The 7,500-nt window shown below is 38.4% G+C and overlaps 1 protein-coding gene across 2 annotated transcripts in view; it reads right to left on the bottom strand.

The window, feature by feature from the left end:
* Nucleotides 1-7,500, bottom strand: part of LOC122242268 (uncharacterized) — a 12,664-nt gene that overhangs the window by 4,305 nt on the left and 859 nt on the right. The window contains exons 2-3 of one of the 2 annotated variants that reach the window (XM_042999537.2): nt 6,029-6,114; nt 218-277 (exon numbers count right to left, since the gene is read on the bottom strand). The gene's annotated coding sequence lies outside the window, so the exon portion shown is untranslated. The remainder of the gene's footprint in view (nt 1-217; nt 278-6,028; nt 6,115-7,500) is intronic. The other variant, XM_042999536.2, reaches the window with a different exon arrangement.

Below are 7,500 nucleotides of genomic sequence, written 5' to 3'. Positions count from 1 at the left end.
AAGGCAATTTTAATAATAGATAAAAAAAATTAACAATGATAATGATAAAGGTAATTTCAGTAATAGATAAAAAAAAGAAAAAAAAAAAAGAGTAATAATGATAATCATGAAATTGATTTCAAGTTGTATGCATTTTTGGAGTTGTCTCAAAAATTTATGCACTTGATAGCAACATCATCTACAAGAATCAATAGAAACTCTAAGTGAAACAGCTTACCTCTGTCAACTGGATCCTCTAATTCTCTTAGGTCTTCCTGTACAACTGCCAAAGCAAGCCCTGAAAGAGCCAATTTTGTTAATATATATTTAGAATCAACAAACCTTTTCCTTTGTTTTACCTTTGATCCATGAATAGAAAAAAAAGAAAAAAAAAAAAGGTTATTTCAAATATGAACTAAGAAAACTGCTTCAGAAGATGATTGTCAATACCCTATATACATCTTTAAAAACAACATTAAAAACAACATTCTTAAAACAATTTCACTCTTAGCTTAACCCTCTCTGGACGGGTGGTACAGTATTGTACCGCGCACTCAAAAGCCCAGTGGCCGGGCGGCACAGTATTGTGCCAGCCATTCAATTGATTTAGGCCTAGTAATTTGAACACCCCGGCATTGTGACATTCAAGGCTAGAATACCCCCGTCGTGGATGGGTTAAACTATTTCTATTATATTGCAGGACAGTCATTTAAGGAAAAGACAATGTTAACAAAGTATTACTAAGAAATGTGAAGCAATGGACCAAAGAAATTCCGGACTGGGGAAGCTACAGATCCATCACAACAAAAGAAGCAGACTAGGCACAAGAAAATATTCCTATGATGTCATATCACATCATTTGACTGTGGATGGATCACATCATAACATACATGACATTCAGGGATTTTGGATCATTGTGTTATTTTGTTTTGCTATGAGTAATGAGTAAGTGATGTTGACAATTGTAGTCATAATTACTATAATTGGCATAATATTAAGCAAAATGGGTTTCACCTAACATCCAAAACCTGGATAACACCACCTTCTTCTAGCACCAGCAGGAGAGAGAGCCTTGAATGGCACCCATCCAGTCTCTAGCAAGCACTATCTTTATAGAGCAATGGCACATAGCAAGTTGCCAACCTCTTGCTCTATAGTACCACCGATTAAGGATATACAGGAAGAATGGGAGGAGGAAGGTGAATCAAACAATGCCATATCTACAAAGTGCCCCTGTGCCAGCAGGAATGTTTTTCATTGTGGTACCAACAGTCATAAACACTTTAGGCATCTGCAGCATTGATAGAGCCTGTGGTATGACACACATAAAGCTCTCAATACAATAAAACACACAAAAATGGCTCTGGTTTTACAAGTGACTGAAAGAGAGTGGGAAAAGTCAAGGTATGTTCCATGAAGCTGCCTCTCTCTGAAATAAAACCTATCCTGGGGACTGGGCAAACAATTCTATCCCCATCTGCAATGGGTTAATAGATTTTTTTTTTTCTTTTTTTTTTGTAGAAACAAAAAGTTCAAAACTTCCCCAAAAACCTATTTTGTCATCACATAAAATAACATTAATTCCTTTACACATATAAACCGCATGAAAAAAAAATGCCAACACAAGAGATATCAATCTACTACATGCCTGATATAGTATATTGAAGGGTTAATACAGATTTCATAATAAGGTAAAACAGTGGAAATCCTGTATTACAGGTCACCATAATTCTCAATGAAATTACATAATTCATGGACCAGGGCTGAAAACAATACCATAAAACAGGGTGATTTCAAACATTTTTATAGGTTTTAAACTCATAGCAACAGGTTTGCACTATATACATGCAATGTAAAGAGTGGTTTTATTTCACTGGTAAATTTCCTGTATAATGTCAGGTTGCTAAATACCTCGAGAGTAGTATATATTGATTCCACTCACCCTCTACTAATCATATGTAGTGGAAATTACCCATGTTTCTACCACTATACCCCACAATCTGGGCTTAAACTGTAAGGGACAGGCACAGAGCATATCAGGTTCTTCTACCTTCATCATTGACTGATTTTTTTTTTTTTTCTTTTTTTTTTTTTTTACCTGATGTGCATTTATTTGAAAAAGATCTATCTACTGGAAAAATTATTTAACCCATTGTATACGGGTGTCATGACATACATGACACAGGAGCTTTGGGCTGACAACGGACATCATGACGTATATGACATTCGGGGATTTTGGATCACTCACTATTTTATTGTGCTATGAATAAGGAGTGACTGATGATGGCTATTGATTATAATTACTTTAATTACCTTAATATTAAGCAAACCTAACATCTAAAACCTAGATGGCACCACTTTCTTCTAGCATCAGCAGGAGAGAGAGCCTTGAATGGCACCTATCCACAGTTTTAGCAAGCACTATCTTTATAGAGCAATGGCAGACAGCAAGTTACCGACCTCTTGCTCTAAATTACTGCCAATGAAGGACGTGCAAGCAGAATGAGAAGAGGAAGGTGACTCAAGCCTTGCCCAGTGTCTAAAATGCACCCCTGTGCCAGTAGGGATGCTTTTATTGTGGCACTCACAGTCATAAGCACAGGTTTCCTTTCTCTTCCCTACCTCTTCATGTTATCTTCATTGTAGATGGTTAACTCTTCATGTTATCTTCATTGTGCAGGGTTGTATGTTTCGTATTCGTTCGTAACAGTGCATAAATGCAAAAAAATAAAGTTGCTTTTTGTCCCCTCATAAAACCGCAATATTTCTATTACACTGAGTATAAAATAAATAATGAGCTGATATGGATCCTATACTACAATTTTAGTCAATTGCAGCATTGATATAACCTGTCATATGGCACATATTAAGTCTCTGAACACCATAAAAGACAAACATGGCTCTAGTTTTACAATGAATGACTGAAATAAAGTGGGATAAGTCAAAGTATGTTGTGTGAAGCTGACTAGCTCTGAAATAAAACCCCTACTGGAGAACAGGCAAGTCTATCCCCTGTCCACAATGGGTTAAGGATATCTAATTCTCCTATAAATGACAGCCAATGAGAGCTACCCTAAGAGCTTTCATATTCCTTATTGTTAGTGAATCAGTGAGTTTGACCTTTCAAGTGAGATTAGCATCAATTATGGTATCTTGAAGATGTGAGTTTGTGTTCTTGTTTCCAGTATGTGATATAAATTGACGAAATGGAACACACACAGGTGAACCACTCCAAGCTCTATGTATGAAAAACAAAATAAAAACTCTCCTCCCCCCAAAAAAGGGTGGTTCAGATCTTAGCTTGGGGCAACTTTAAAACTAGATAAGGTTAGGTTGGGCTCCAGAAAGAGTGCATTTGAACTTCTCACCAAAAATTGCTATGTCATGGTGTAGGCATGGAGACAATCACAACTGCTGTGCACTCGGTACACGATATAGGAAAAACAGCTTTTACATGTTTATTTTATGACAGACAGATATATGGTAGAACTATGGTACATTTATGTCATATGGCAATGCAATTTCTTCATATATTACCCCAAACTTCCCCTACTCCATACCCTCCCCTACAATAAGGGCCCAGATTGTGGATATGGGGGGAATCACAGATTACAACCACAATATATGAGAAGCAGAGGGCAAGAGGAATCCATTGATACCCTTTTCTTGGTATCTAGTAATGTAGAACTATTCAGAAAATTTACCCTCACCTGTTTAGTCCATTTCTTTATTTTTTACGTTTTTTTCTTTTATAACTTATTATAATAATTTCCATTTATACTGTTATGATAATAATAATAAGAAAAAAGTTCTCCACAGGACTGGGCCTACACTATTTACACACACACAAACACAAACACAAACACACACACATTTTTCAGGTTGCAGAGCCTCAGAATGGTTATCACATCAAAATACATACAAAAATGTATTTTGTCTCTTAAGGTCTTGCATGGCAAGCACTACAAGTTTATTGCAAAATCAAGGTTAACCCCCCTTAACCCATACAGGACAGGAGCTACCAGCTTGGTCTACAAAGCTTTCCAGTTAAATCATTGATCCTCTCACAATTTTTTTGCATTTATTACCTTGAATTGTTGTTACCTACATCAACAATCACTGTCTTTGTAAATACCTTTAATAATCAATGATACTTCTGAGTCTTTTGTCACATGATGTTCTATTATAATTCTAACTGATAGTTGAGTTCCTTCATATATGCAATTTGTGCTGTCTATGAAGTTCCCAAGATATTCCTTGTCATCCATTTGTGTCACTAGAAGAGGAAGGTTGGCAGAGCTACAGGGTTTCACTGATTCATTAAATACCTAGTTTTCTTATCATTTATTTGCAGATGCTATTTACTAAGTTAATGTTTCATAGGACAACTAGTGGTTTTGATTTAGTGTATGAAAATCATGATAAACAGTGAAATATAAGGCACTCTTCTTCTATGCCCTTAACCTTATGACAACGGTGCATCACACCCGTGTGACACAGCTAAATTCCCGATGCCGGGGCGTCATGCCAGTGTGACGTTTCCAATGCAATATTGCAATAGCCCGGCATTGGGGTTTTCACTTAGTGCGTGCCCCGTCGGGAAAGGGTTAATCCTTTGCTGGTTTGGGGGGGGAGGGAGAGGGGACCCTGATGGTCAATTAAATTATGAAAACGAATAAAAATACACTTAAACCAATAATAAGAAAGGCCAATTAAGTGTTACTTGTTGTTCGGAGCTTTGTTACATTCAACTATTCAAGACAGTTAGGAAATGGTTATCATATCGCGACAACGATAATTTATTGGCAGCAGTATAATATATACATTGACGATGCACTCAGGAGGTTAGTCACGAAATAAGCAACAAATCTAAGCTCTATCCTGCCAGCATATATGTGGAGGATGTTTGTTGACCTTTCAGCCGTAGTGCCGTTAGGAGCGGAGGTAGCCGCAATAGCTATGCTTATAGTATATCATGTGGGTGGTTAAATTAACCCAATGGAGCCGGTTGACGTGATGACACGTATTGTGGTTTTTGCGTCAGACACCCGGGACGAGCTATGAGGGCAAGCCACGCGTTCGGGTTGAGCGAGCGGGCAGCCCAGGCTCGCGGCTTGTGCATACGGGAATCTCGAGGCATTAGGATTATGCGTTCGAGAACCCCGGTATTGTGACCGTGCAAAGCCAGAACGGCCCCTGCGTGAATGGGTTAAGATAGCTAGATAGTTTTAGGTAAATTCTCCAATATTGACAACACTATTTTCACTGACAAAAATTGTAGTTTCCCATGTAGTGCCATATTTAGTTTCCTATCTAACAGGTTTGGTGAACCTATGGGAGATAGGAGGTTTTGGGTGAAGGATAGGCAAAAATCAAATAGCATGTGGCATATTTCTGTCTACTGTAAAATAAAAATGTAAATGATACTTTACTATTTACGAACCCGCATGGTACGCTATGTTCACAGCTGTCTCTAAATCTAATGGCATTATGATGAAAAGGTCAACAAACATCTTCAACCCATATTCTGGCCCAAAAGAGCTTGTGATAGGTCCTTATTTAGAGATAAACCTCTTGCATACATCTTCAATGCATATCATGTGCTGGTAATTTTCTAAAATAGGTCTGCATCATACAACCTAACGAAATTAGTATCAATGGATTTCTTGTGATGTCTAGTGAGTATTCATAATAGTTTTAGTCAATGGAACCTAAAAATATTAACAATTGAAGACCTGATATGTGGGGAGAGCATGAAGTACCCCAGGGATCTTGTAGGGTAAAATCTGTAAATAGTTATCAAAACTTGGTATTTTCTCAATATCTACTGAGAAATCACATAACATGGTATATTTCTGTTTACTGTACATTATACATATAAAAAATGTTATTTTACAGTTTACTCACCTGTGTAGTGCACCATGAGAACAGTGTACAGTGATTGTGAATGCCATGGCATGAAGCTAATACTGGCAGATATTTTTAATGTGTTTTCATTTTGATTTTTAGTTTTTTCTACGAAATCTTCATCAACATAAGCTAAACTTACCCAGATTTGAGGTTAGTCCTAGCCAGGGTGGGGTAGGGACCCCCCTTTTTCAGAGCACATCATGCTTAGTTTGTTTGTAAATAAATCTGAAATCACAAGGTCAATTTTGTCTATTAACCCATTAGCAGCAGATGGTATGATTTGCTGCCAAGGCAGAGTCAGTCGTAGACGCGGATGGCACTGTGCCAGACAATGTAAACATGCCATTCTACTGCATACATATTTTATCAAAACCGCGACCAATGGGTTAATATTATTATATTTGAGTAGAAGACACCATAAGGAATCCACTGATACCAGTTTTGATGGGTTTTATGCTGCGGAGTATTCTAGAAATTTACCCACTCTATGGTAAAATTTACCCAATGTATATCCAATCTAGCAAACAAAGTCCGGGTTGCTTCAAGAAGTCAAGCTTCGGTAAATTTTCCGAACAACGCCGCATTACCAAATACCACAAAAGTGGTATCGATGGATTCCTCTCAACCTCTACTGTTCATATATAGTGGAAATCATGCGAGATTCCACCTCTGGACCCCACAATCTGGGTCTCTTTTTTTAAGGCACTTCGTGCTACCTCGTCCTACTTCAGGGCATATTTCGCTTGCAAAATCTTAACCCAATGACCTACCTAACTTTGCCTAGTTTTGAATTAATCCCTAACCAGAGGGGGGCTTTGCCCCCCTCTGGACCCCCTCCTTTTTAGGGCACTTCATTAAACATACCTTGGACAAGATACCCTGAAACCACCATCCTCGCCTTGAAATTTAAACATGGCTGTGTTTACATATTTACGGCTAGCAACAAGGTGTGGACTGGAAACCCCCTATGAATTACCTGCATGTGCTGTTATGTTCTCTCAACAGATAGCGCAATATTCCCCATTGTTTACAGTATAGTAATAGAGTGCCCTCTATTGAGTGGTCGCATCATTATCAATCCTAGTTTCCTATCCTGAGGAATATATGAGATGAAGACTCAGTTGCCGTCATCATGGTGCAGTGTGAAGGTTATTCGTGGTCGCGGCATTTTCATCTACAGAACTAATTACGCATTATAAGTATCACGAAGTGCCCTGAATAGGGGAGATCCACTGGGGGGGCATAGCTCCCTCTTTGCAAAGGCTGACTTTAAAACTAAGCAAAGTGAGGTAGGTAGTTGGGTTAAGGTTTTCGTAATACCGAAGTAGCACTAGGTAGCACTAAGTGGCTTAAAAAGGGGGGGGGGTCCAGGGGAGGTGGTAAAGCCCCCCCCCTTGGCTAGGGCAAACTTCAAACCTAAGCAAAGTTAGGTGGGTAATTGGTTAAGATTTTGCATACGAAATATGGCTGGAATTCATAATTTACCCCACAATTTCCCTGATCTACTTCATGCCCTCCCCTACTATCGGGACCCAGATCGTGGCTCCAGGGGTGGAAGCGCTCATTAATTTCACTATATATGAATAGTAGAGGTTGAGAGGAATGCATCGA

Source organism: Penaeus japonicus, unplaced genomic scaffold (assembly GCF_977035675.1).
Source record: "Penaeus japonicus unplaced genomic scaffold, GWHDUDI00000001_assembly GWHDUDI00000024, whole genome shotgun sequence".
NCBI classification, from domain to species: Eukaryota; Metazoa; Arthropoda; class Malacostraca; order Decapoda; family Penaeidae; genus Penaeus; species Penaeus japonicus.
Note: the sequence above shows the minus strand (reverse complement) of the source record. Positions and strands in the feature narration are given on the sequence as shown.